The sequence below is a fragment of the Crinia signifera genome, unplaced genomic scaffold, assembly GCF_055691185.1.
Source record: "Crinia signifera unplaced genomic scaffold, ASM5569118v1 HAP2_SCAFFOLD_571, whole genome shotgun sequence".
NCBI lineage: Eukaryota > Metazoa > Chordata > Amphibia > Anura > Myobatrachidae > Crinia > Crinia signifera.
The window spans coordinates 1-12958 of NW_028142464.1; the positions used below are offsets into that span (position 1 = coordinate 1).

Here is a 12958-nt window from a genome sequence, read left to right on the forward strand (position 1 = left end):
TGGCACCTCTCTCCTCCTCAGCGTCGTTCCCAGCAGCGTTGGGCTGTGTTCTCTGCCGCAGCGCCCTGGGGGCGGAGTTGGGGCAGCTGTCTCCCCGCCTGTATCCTTCCCGTCTATGTTGGGCGGTGTCCTGAGCAACGTCCTGGGGGTCCTCAGTGGCAGCAAGGTTTTAGTAGCATCCTGAAGGGGAGGGAAGAGGAGGAAAACATCCATATTTAAAAAAAAAAAATGCTGGTCTACAACAGTATGTAAAAATAGCGGCATAGTGAGTTTAGGAGAATCCTGTTCAAAAACTTGCAAAGAGATGGTGCCAGTGTGCACGCTCAGAGAGCAGATAAAGGGCGGGAAGGGGATTAAAAATAGGTCCTGGCATTTAAAGTACACAGGCCCACCTTGGTGTCAATAGTGTCAACACATTTGTGCGCGAGCGCTCAGGAAAAGAGGGTGTGGACACTCAAAATTGGCCTTGTGTAGTGTTCCACACCATATACCACTTCTACACATTCTGCAACGAAATAATAGACTCCATTATACTTGCATCTTACACATTATGCCAAACGTATTGAGCCAAAATTCACATAATGCCACGCGGATTGAGCCAAAATTCACATAATGCCACGCGGATTATTCTTTATTCCCAGCGGTGGCAGGCGGCATTTCAAGGAAAAAAAACCTAACCCCATTGCACCTACCCCACACTGTCCCCCATCGCACCAGCCCCACACTGTAGTCTCCCATCACACCAGCCCCACACTGTAGTCTCCCATCACACCAGCCCCACACTGTAGTCTCCCATCACACCAGCCCCACACTGTAGTCTCCCCATTGCCTCCTCACCCCCTCTCCTCTGCTCCCCCTTCTCCTCTCCTTCACTTTCCCTCCTCTGCTCCTGCTCTTCCTTCTTCTTCTCTCCTCCTCCTCCTCCTTTCCTCAGCTCCCCCACCACCTTCTCATCTACTCTCCATCCTCTGATCCCCCTCCTCTCCTCTGCTTCCCCTCCTCCTCCGCTTCCTCTATTCTGCTCCCTCTCCTCTTCCGCTCCTTTGCCCCCTCTCCTCTTCCACTCCTCCGCTCCTTCTTCCCTTATCCCCCTCCTCTCCCCTGTTCTCTCTTTCCCCTCTATCTCTCTCCTCCTCACCAATTTCCCCACAACTCACTCTCTCTCTCCCTCTTCCCTCTCTCTCTCTCTCCCTCTCTCTCTCCCCCCTCTCTCTCTCCCCCTCCCCCTCTCTCCCCCTCTCTCTCTCCCCCTCCCCCTCTCTCCCTCTCTCCCCCCCTCTCTCTCTCTCTCTCTTTCTCCCCCCCTCTCTTCTCTTCCTGCACCCCAGCACGAGGTCACCGGCAGTCTGAAAGAGAGATAGAGAAGTGTGGGGAAATTGGTGAGCAGGAGAGAGATAGAGGGGAAAGAGAGAGCAGGGGAGAGGAAGATAGGGGTTGTGGAGGAGGGGGAAGTGGAGGAGAGGAGGGGGATCAGAGAAGAAGTAGCTGAGGAGGAGTGGAGGTGAGGAGGAGGGGGGGCAGAGGAGGATGGGGAGCAGAGTAGAGGAAGAGTTAGAAGGGAGAGCAGAAGAGCAGTGGAGGGGGAGAGGGGGTGCGGAGGAGGGAAGCATAGGAAAGGAGGAGGGAAGCAGAGGAGAGGAATCGGAAGAGAAGGAGGTGGTAAGGGAGCGAGGATTCAGTATGAAATCACGACGCCGGAATCCCGGCGTTCAAAATCCCGACAAGGGGGGGACGTGGATCGTCCCCCCTTGCGGGCTCGCTGCGCTTGCCACGGTGGTAAGGGAGCGAATATATACACACATATACGTATACACACACACAGATGGCGCCATCAATTTTATTTTAAACAAACAAAATAACAGAAGGGAGGACATTATGATGTTACCGTGTACCTATAACATATTTAAAAAGTATCCCTTAACCCAGTGGTGTCAAAGTCACGGCCCTACAGCTGTTGTGGAAGTACACATCCCCTACATGCCCTGCCACAGATTTTATATAATGGGATCGCAAAAATCTGTGGTAGGGCATGCTGGGAAGTGTAGTTCCACAACAGCTGGAGGGCCATGAGTTTGACACCACTGCTAAACCCCTTAATGCCCATTACATATAATCACAACCCACCACCTAGCATCATGCCACACCTCTTCCCTTAGCCCAAAGCAGATTAATCTTGCACCTCCTCTCCCCTTCTTCGCTCCCCCCCCCCCCCAAGACATACTCTTCGCCAGTCGTGACCGAAGAGTGCACTCACATAGAATCGGTCGCAGGTGGGGGTACTGCAGCATCTGTCGGATAGGGCACCTCTCTCCTCCTCAGCGTCATTCCTAGCAGCGTTGGGCTGTGTTCTCTGCCGCAGCACCCTGGGGGCGGAGTTGGGGCAGCTGTCTCCCGCCTGTATCCTTCCCGTCTATGTTGGGCGGTGTCCTGAGCAACGTCCTGGGGGTCCTCAGTGGCAGCAAGGTTTTAGTAGCATCCTGAAGGGGAGGGAAGAGGAGGAAAACATCCATATTTAAAAAAAAAAAATGCTGGTCTACAACAGTATGTAAAAATAGCGGCATAGTGAGTTTAGGAGAATCCTGTTCAAAAACTTGCAAAGAGATGGTGCCAGTGTGCACGCTCAAAGAGCAGATAAAGGGCGGGAAGGGGATTAAAAATAGGTCCTGGCATTTAAAGTACACAGGCCCACCTTGGTGTCAATAGTGTCAACACAGTTGTGCGCGAGCGCTCAGGAAAAGAGGGTGTGGACACTCAAAATTGGCCTTGTGTAGTGTTCCACACCATATACCACTTCTACACATTCTGCAACAAAATAATAGACCCCATTATACTTGCCCCTTACACATTATGCCAAACGTATTGAGCCAAAATTCACATAATGCCACGCGGATTGAGCCAAAATTCACATAATGCCACGCGGATTATTCTTTATTCCCAGCGGTGGCAGGCGGCATTTCAAGGAAAAAAACCCTAACCCCATTGCACCTACCCCACACTGTCGCCCATCGCAGCAGCCCCACACTGTCCCCATCGCACCAGCCCCACACTGTAGTCTCCCATCACACCAGCCCCACACTGTAGTCTCCCATCACACCAGCCCCACACTGTAGTCTCCCCATTGCACCTGCTCCACACTGTAGTCTCCCCATTGCTCCAGCCCGCACTGTAGTCTCCCCATTGCAACAGCCCCACACTGTCACCATCGCACCAGCCCCACACTGTCTTTCATCACAACAGCCCCTTAAATTGTAAGCCATCAAAATGTCACCCTTATACTGTATGTAGAAATGGAGGAGGGCGGCTGGTGCAGCAGTAAACGGGAGGCCGAGGCAGCAGCGTGGGAGGGTGGAGGAAGGAGAGGCAGTCAGGACATGGTGGCAGCGGGGGTAGCAGGCGACATCATGCAGCAGTCTGACTGTACTCACCACCAGACGGTCCACACCAGGGCAGCGCTGCAGGGCTGACCAGTCTCCTCCTGTGGTCCAGGCGGCGCAGCTCCCGGAAGTACGCGTCCACTGTCCTGTGATCTGGAAGCTCCCCCTTCCCCTCTGCGCTTGCCACGGTGGTAAGGGATCGAATATATACACACATATACGTATACACACACACAGATGGCGCCATCAATTTTATTTTAAACAAACAAAATAACAGAAGGGGGGACATTATGATGTTACCGTGTACCTATAACATATTTAAAAAGTATCCCTTAACCCAGTGGTGTCAAAGTCACGGCCCTACAGCTGTTGTGGAAGTACACATCCCTACATGCCCTGCCACAGATTTTATATAATGGATCGCTAAAATCTGTGGAAGGGCATGCTGGGAAGTGTAGTTCCACAACAGCTGGAGGGCCATGAGTTTGACACCACTGCTAAACCCCTTAATGCCCATTACATGTAATCACAACCCACCACCTAGCATCATGCCACACCTCTTCCCTTAGCCCAAAGCAGATTAATCTTGCACCTCCTCTCCCCTCCCTCGCTCCCCCCCCCCCCAAGACATACTCTTCGCCAGTCGTGACCGAAGAGTGCACTCACATAGAATCGGTCGCAGGTGGGGGTACTGCAGCATCTGTCGGATAGGGCACCTCTCTCCTCCTCAGCGTCGTTCCTAGCAGCGTTGGGCTGTGTTCTCTGCCGCAGCGCCCTGGGGGCGGAGTTGGGGCAGCTGTCTCCCCGCCTGTATCCTTCCCGTCTATGATGGGCGGTGTCCTGAGCAACGTCCTGGGGGTCCTCAGTGGCAGCAAGGTTTTAGTAGCATCCTGAAGGGGAGGGAAGAGGAGGAAAACATCCATATTTAAAAAAAAAAAAATGCTGGTCTACAACAGTATGTAAAAATAGCGGCATAGTGAGTTTAGGAGAATCCTGTTCAAAAACTTGCAAAGAGATGGTGCCAGTGTGCACGCTCAGAGAGCAGATAAAGGGCGGGAAGGGGATTAAAAATAGGTCCTGGCATTTAAAGTACACAGGCCCACCTTGGTGTCAATAGTGTCAACACATTTGTGCGCGAGCGCTCAGGAAAAGAGGGTGTGGACACTCAAAATTGGCCTTGTGTAGTGTTCCAGGTACTTGTGGAGTATCACGGCTCCCATCGTATGGCATCGTATGCCATATGTAGTGGCATACGATGTCATACGATGCGATGCGATGTTTTACCGATTTTTGAGCATTTTTGCTCAAAAATCGTATGCCATCGCATGGCATCGTATGCCATATGTAGTGGCATACGATGTCATACGATGTTTTACCGAGCCCGAAGCGTGGCGAGCGCAGCGAGCCCCGCGAGGGGACGCGGATACCTGTAAAGCCCGCGAGAAGACGCGTATAGCTGTGAAGGTATCCGCGTCCCCACGCGGGGCTCGCTGCGCTTCGGGCTCGGTGGCTCGCTGCGCTCGCCACACTATTCTATTCTCAACTCCACGCCGACGTGGATAGTGGGGGTATGAAAAAGGTCGTAGGACGCGTACCGCCGCCCCTCGCGGGCTCGCTGCGCTCGCCACATTTCGGGTTGACGTTGATAGTGGGGGTGGTGCACTATGAAAATGGCATTTGGGGGCATTTCACTACTTTAATACACATTTCAATGCATTCTGATGCATTTCAGTGCAAAATCGGGTGCCATCGCATCGGATGCCATTGTATGGCATCCGATGCGATCGCATACGATTTTTGAGCTAAAATGGCTAAAAAAAAATCGGTAAAACATCGTATCGCATCGATGGCATACGATGCCATGCGATGTTTTACCGATTTTTCACCATTTTTGCTCAAAAATCGGTAAAACATCGTATCGCATCATATGACATCGTATGCCACTACATATGGCATACGATGTTATCCGATGTTTTACCGATTTTTCACCATTTTTGCTCAAAAATCGGAAAAAACATCGTATCGCATCGTATGACATCGTATGCCACTACATATGGCATACGATGTTATCCGATGTTTTACCGATTTTTGACCATTTTTGCTCTAAAATCGGAAAAACATCGTATCGCATCGTATGACATCGTATGCCACTACATATGGCATACGATGTTATGCGATGGCATACGATTTTTGAGCTAAAATAGTCAAAAATCGGTAAAACATCGCATCGCATGCCATCGTATGCCACATGCTATGCGATGCGATTTTTAGCATACGATCTGCATACGATGCAGGTCGTGGGAGCCGTGATACTCCACAAGTACCGTGTTCCACACCATATACCACTTCTACACATTCTGCAACAAAATAATAGACCCCATTATACTTGCCCCTTACACATTATGCCAAACGTATTGAGCCAAAATTCACATAATGCCACGCGGATTGAGCCAAAATTCACATAATGCCACGCGGATTATTCTTTATTCCCAGCGGTGGCAGGCGGCATTTCAAGGAAAAAAACCCTAACCCCATTGCACCTACCCCACACTGTCCCCCATCGCAGCAGCCCCACACTGTCCCCATCGCACCAGCCCCACACTGTAGTCTCCCATCACACCAGCCCCACACTGTAGTCTCCCCATTGCACCTGCTCCACACTGTAGTCTCCCCATTGCTCCAGCCCGCACTGTAGTATCCCCATTGCAACAGCCCCACACTGTCACCATCGCACCAGCCCCACACTGTCTTTCATCACATTTTCATCTGTCTTTCAGCCCCACACAGCATAGCTCTGCCCCAACACTCATGAAGCACCGCCTACATGTTTTGATTGGCCCACAATCCAATCAGTCAAAGAAAATGGATCACCATCAATAGGTAAAAACATTGATGGTCATCCATTGCATAGTGTGCCACAATCAATGGGCAGTTGCACTATTGTCATCAATTGCAAAGACGTCCATCCCTAAAGCTGTGCACACACAGTGCAAGTGAGCCTCTGTGCTAAGTTTGCAGTTAAGCACAGATGGCTCAGCATTGTGTGCTGAACAATCTGTCAGGGCCAGTGTTCTCTGGTGTGAGAACATTGGCGATGACTAGATTTATAACTGGATGCAGTGTAAATCTAGTCAAGCAACAGCGACGCGCGGGACCGCGCAATCGTCATCACCAGAGGGTATACACATGGAGTGATCCTTTTTTCATTTCTAAGCGATCTAGTCAGATCACTTAGAAATAAGCCTCATATCCCCCTGGGCGGGATGTATTAATGTAAATCACCAGCCGCCGCGATGCTACCGCATATGTACTAACATATGCGGCTAGCATTGGGTTGCGGTGACGGAGACCCCCGCGATACCTGTAATGTGGTGTGCGGGGGTCTCCGTCACATCCTGGCGGCTGTCAGTGTCCCCCTGCCTCTCCTCCTCCCGGCTGTGACACCTGCTGAGGGAGGAGTAGATCGATGGAGGATGGGTCGCAAGGACGGCGGGCGGCGATAGAAGCCCATAGGCATCTATAGGGTATCGCCACCCAGAGGTGGAGATACCCTGCCAGGCGGAGATGGGGCGGACGGGTAATGGTACAAAGGAAAATGCGGTAAAACCCCCGTTTTATCACATTTTCCTTTTAGTACATCCCGCCCCCTGTGTGTATGCCCCATTAGGATGGTAGATAATACAGTATACACTTTAGACTACAGTATAACTAATGTGACAATAATCCCTGTATAACCATCCAGCAAGCAATCCCGGCGGATGACATGTACTTGGTGTCACCTGAACGCAGCAGTGATCCCAGCCTATATACAGTATGCCCAGTTATCCTACATCTGCACTAATGGCTACGTGCAGTTTGCTAGCCTGTACGGTTTGGCTCACCTGTATCTCACCACATTGGCATGCCGGGCACATATTTACCATTACACTCACATGTGTTTATTATCATAGAACATAGCAAAGCGCGCATAGCTACTGCAGCAGAGAGAGAACATATGGTATACACACAGAGGCTTCCCATAGATTATAATCTGGTCTATATACACCTGTGTCACACTTTGGGAAAGCAGATAGATAATTTACAGTGTATAATAATGCAGACAGCACTGGGGCTGAGATATTACAACCTGAGCCATAGAGTAGCGCTGCTGAGGATACACTGGTATGCCCATACACATAGATATCCCCAGGAGCACCATGCAGCAGCCCTGTGGGAGTCACATACATGACCAACATACAGACTGAGCTCCAGTTCTCACCCACAGGTTGCTCAATGCTCAGGGGGTGTTCTGCACATGTGCACTTACCAGCCGCTTCTTCTACGCAGGAACATGGCGTCCCAGTCAGTGACTGCCTCCATCAGAACAGCCGGCAGAGTGCTCATGTAGGGGAAGCAGCAGTGATGACGATGCATTATGTGCCAGGTGTAGTTCCAGCAGCTGCCAATAGGTGGCGATGGTGCGGCACAGCGTGAATGACGTCACTGCATTGTAGCTACGAGATACACGAACAGTCCGTGTATGAGTGGCTGGTACAGTGGCGTGTACCGTTAGTTCAGCGTCTGGGACAGCCACTCAGGCTGAGCCACCACGGGTTCGAATCCTCCTCCAGTGTCTGCTGTTTCAGGGGCGTGGGGTGTAGCGCCTTCGGATCCGGGAGCAGCCTGAGTTTTTGACTCATCCACTGATACCACAATATTTTCTGCTCAAACTACATAATATTAATAATTAGCCACCATATATAACCAGGAGGAATAACTTTAAGTGGGGGCTGGACGGAGTCTGTGTACAGACCAATTGTTCTAAATATACAGTTTATTCATTGGCACAAAACAGCAAAATAGGTTAAAATTAAAAAAGTGCATTAAGAAAAAAGTGAATAGAAATTGGAGCTGTGTGTCCGTGTCGCTGTACACTTATACAGTGCCCGTGTCAGCAGATTTCCACATACACAATTTTCTTTAATAACTCATGTCGACCTATTCCTGTGTTGACCTTTTTCATGCAGCCTTTTGGATTGTGTTGACCGTTTTCAGCGTCAATTTAAACCAGGTCGATCTTTTTCATATGTAGACCTTTTCACTGCCGACCAAAAGATCTAATTACTGTCGACTTAATGACCCTCACCCCTGGTCACAGCGTCTATAAACTGTTATGTAGGACAGGAGACAAGTTCCGAAAACTAAAATATCATAAATTCCCAAACGTTGGGCAAAAGAAGCAGCCTCTGTGTTTTCCTTCACATGTAGTCATACAGGTAGAGTCGGACAACAGGAATAATAGGCGCTACATGATAATGTATTTATAGCATTCCTCCCAACTGTCCTGATTACAGTGGTATGGTCCCGCTATTTGGAGCCTGCCCTGATGTCCCTTGAGGGGAGGTGATCATGGCTGCTCTGCTTTGTGGAGCAGCCGGTGATTGCTGGATAGGTGCCGTGCGCAGCAAGGAGAGACGGGGCTGGGTACGCTGGCAAAGAGGATGGAAAACCCGGGGCCTCGATGCCCGGTCCCGCCCCCGTTGCACATAGCCCCGCCCCTTTCCAGGGCCAGCTGCATGCAGGTCCCACTGATCTATTGGTAAAAGTTGGAAGGCATGTTCGATGTTCTGTGTATACAATACATTCCTTTTTCTTTTTTAATAGTAGGATCGGCAGCAATTAGCTGTATGCTCTGGCCTTCGTCTGCGGATCTTCGCCTCCAGTGAAGTGTATGGCCTTTGTCAAACATACATAAAAAAAAATAAAAAAATGATACCCGATCTATTGTCTGCGGGCAGACGTGATTCTAGTCTGGCTCTAAACACAGATATTTCTCCATTCCCTGGAGAGAAAGAGAGAAATTGGCCTCACACCCCTTGCTGAAACAGGTAAGGATCATATGGTCGACCTAAAGATTGTCGACAGTCATTAGGTCAACATACTGCAAGGTCGACATGGGTCAAGGTCAACAGGTCATTTGGTCCAAAAAAGCATTAGGTCAAAATGGTCTAGCTCAACATAGGGTTTTGTACTTTTTTTTTTACCCGAATGCCGACACAGTCAACATGGACACAGGATTAAGTGCACCGCATCCCCTCGCATGTCTGGCTGTGCTTGGTACTCTATGTTATTCTCCCACCACACCCTAGTGCAGGCGTTCCCAACCACGGTCCTCAAGGCACACCAACAGTACAGGTTTTAATGATATCCAGGCTTGAGCACAGGTGTCTTAATTAGTACCTGTGATTTGGATTAATCCATCCGTGCTGAAGCCTGGATATCACTAAAACCTGCACTGTTGGTGTGCCTTGAGGACCGTGGTTGGGAACGCCTGCCCTAGTGGATGGTAGGGCATGAAATTCCGCCTGTCGGCACATGTCGGCTCAAAAAAACCCCCAAAAATCCAGTGAAAAACCCAGTCGACCTAGACCATGTTGACCTAATGACCTGTCGACCTAGACCCATGTCGACTTTGCAGTATGTCGACCTGATGACTGTCGACCATCTGATATCGCTGATACAGGTTAATAGATAGAGGCTATCAATCCGAACGGCCTGTAATTGGTATAGCTATCTCACCCCTGCATTACTATATTAAGTATCAATTGGTAATGGGGGAGGCGCACCCAGGAATATGTATTAGACTTGGAAGCAAAGAAAGATAAAGTATTCCTACAAGGGGCAATCTAGGTTAGCATATATTAATGTTCTGATTAATGTTATAGGTACATTAATAAAGTGACCCAAGAAACAGAGAATTGGCTAAAACATGATGTTTATTGAATCATTTATTAAGGACAGCGAAATATTAAAAACATAAGTGAAAAGTGATAAATGTGAAATAAAGTGCATTAGAAAAAAAATTAAAATAAGTCTGTTACGTGTGTGTTATCGGTCATAGCATGTGTGTCTGTAATACTGTTATTAATCTCCACGCAAATATCAATTATTGCTCTAATTAGGCAGCCTTGTAAATTCATCAACAAAGGGACATGTGCACGTTTCAAGATGACGGGTGCAGCAAAATTGTTAGGAATAAAGGTGCGTACACACGGGGCAATATGATCGCTGGCAATATATTGCTAGCAATCATATCAGCAATCATATTGCCCAGTGTCCCGTTTTGTGAAAACGGGAGCGCGCACCCGGCGATTTATCGCTGGTGCACACTCCAATCACTGGCAATATGGTCGCTCAGCAACCATATTCCCAGCTATTTCAGCCCCTATCGCCCCCGTGTGTACACAGCATAATCGCCCCCGGATGACGTCAGCGAACCGGGACCAGGGCGGTCTTTTCGTATGGGCTTAATGGGCACTTGCTCTGGGGCCCCAGGTGTATAAGGGCCATACTCTGATAGCTGAGGATCCCCTTTTTCCAGGGATACCAGAATTTTTAAAATCGGCCCTGGGGAAATGGAGATATCCAACTTCAAAGCAGCAGTCCACATCTGACCTGTTAATTGCACTTCCCAGTCAGAATTCTCAGGTTCTCTCTGACTTAAGGTGCCCATACACGTCTCGATGCGGGCGTGCATTTTGAGCTTAAATAGCACGCATCGCATTCATCCTTGTACATGCGTTGTGCATACAATGCGATGAAAAGCAAGTACAAAAAGTATGTGCAGCACATACTTTTCTCTTTCAATGGTCCTGGTGACACAGCTTCACATTGGGATGTAGGAGGGTCCGCAGGAGCCAGGCACCTATCCTAAAGCTTTTGGAGGGTAGGCTCCTCCCCTACTGCATCCCAGACTCCTCAGTTCGTGTTAGGTGCCCACTGGAGTGGGTGCTATTCTAAAGGGCTGCCGGAGCAGCCGAAGGAGTAGAGTTAGTTAGGGTTTTTATTATTTTATTAACTTTTACACTAGCTAGGTAGGCACAGTGTGAGGATTCTCATTAGTGAATCCTCACACTGCTAGCACAGCAGGAGCTGACAGAAGCGCGTCCTGTCAGCTCACTGTGCACAGGGGAGACGCTGCCTGGCCTCCCTGTGCAGCGCTTACAGCTTCTTTTAAGAAGCTACGAAAACTCCACAGAATGATACTGAGCGCTGATTACCTATTCTACCGACTGTCCAGGATACACAACCAGTGTCCAACATACAAATTCTCAGTTGAAGTAAAAAAAATTGTGACATCTAGTGGTGCGAATAGGAACTGCAGGCAATCATCCCGATCATCCCTTTTTGTGATCATCCTTTTAGTACATCCGCAAATGGTGCCCTGCATACACAAATACATCCACTATAACCACAAACCCTAGCATACTACACATCCTATACATAGCGAGTCTACCACATACCGACATCCTAAAAAAGAAACCTCCTCTATTACCCATAACGCCCAGCATAAACACACAACAGCGCACATATACCTGTACCACAGCCGCACAGCATCTGCCATGAGCCTGACGTCTGCCTTGTGTCCCGTGTCCTCGGCTCCTGCAGCAGGAGGTGCTGGGTCGTCCTCTGCTCCGCCTGTTGTACTGTTCTGGGTCGGCCTCTGCTTCCACCCCCGGCTCCTATCAGGCTGGGGATCCTCCTCTATCCTCTCCTCCGCTGGGCTGTCACCTGTCCTCTGAGCAGCTCCTGTCCTTGATGTTACATTGTGTTCTTAACTTACTTTCGGGCAGGCATCTCTAGGGGCAGCTCCGCACCACTGAGGGGGCTTCTACAGGTCTCCAGCTAGGGGTCCTTTGCATGTCCTCCAGTCCTGGTTCCTCGAGAGCGGGTGTCCTCCGCGGTGCCTGCGCACCTTGGTCTCCACTTGCTGCGTCCTCTATCTTCTTCGGAGCAACTTCAGGAGAATCCTCCAGCTGGGTGTGCTCCCAGGTAATTTACCCCCTCAGCACCTTCTTCCATGAGGTTCTAGTCTTCACCCTCTCGGCTCCTCCACAGGCAGGCACTATGTAGGACACCTCGGCAGCACACATCATTCTGTTCTCTCCGGGTTTGGGGCTCCTCCTGTGGTTGGCAGCTAGTGGGGGCAGCGCGGTTCCCTTCCCTCTGGCAGGTGGCAGCAGTAGGGGACTTGGAGGAGCCTGGCTCTCCTGGCGCCATTCCTGGTCTCACAGCTGCGCAGCCTCCGCTCCTTACAGGTCAGCAGCTCACAGCACTGCACAGGCCCTTGTCCTCTCCAGGGATCACCCTTCCCGGTGCCGGCTCTCTCTGTTGTGGGTTATGCATCGCTGCAGGACCGCCTCTGATCCCCCTGCCCTACCTCTCTATAGTCCCTGTCACTGGCTCACCCGCCATATCCTGTACTGGCTGTATCATATATTTTTATGTTTCTTTATACTCAAAGGCTATATATCCCCCTTCCCACACAGATTTAAGTTGCGACTATTTGACACAGTGGCTGCCTTGATAAAGGTACCAGCGGGGACCGAAACGTCAGAAGATCTCTCTTGCAGAAAATAAACTTTGGATTACCTCCTGGTTGTACCTCCATTGAACTACAGACTGGTGAGTGCTGTTTATTCCCCCAGTGGGGGTTCTTTCTGGTATCTATCTATCTAAGGAATTATCCAAGCAGGCAGCGGCACTCCGTGGGCTTAACAATGTGTTTATTGGAGGTGACCGACGTTTCGGGGACTGGATACCCC

The 12958-nt window shown here is 50.0% G+C and overlaps 1 long non-coding RNA gene across 3 annotated transcripts in view; it reads right to left on the reverse strand.

Moving 5' to 3' along the window:
• Window positions 1–2390: 2390 nt before the first annotated feature.
• LOC146055756 (uncharacterized) overlaps window positions 2391–12958 on the reverse strand; it is a 59914-nt gene continuing 49346 nt past the window's right edge. For 2 of the 3 annotated variants that reach the window (XR_014468906.1, XR_014468908.1), the window contains 3 exons: window positions 4041–4264; window positions 3426–3548; window positions 2391–2477 (listed from right to left, as the gene is read on the reverse strand). This is a non-coding gene — a long non-coding RNA (uncharacterized LOC146055756). Of the gene's footprint in view, window positions 2478–3425; window positions 3549–4040; window positions 4265–7680; window positions 7753–12958 lie in introns of those variants that run through there. The other variant, XR_014468907.1, reaches the window with a different exon arrangement.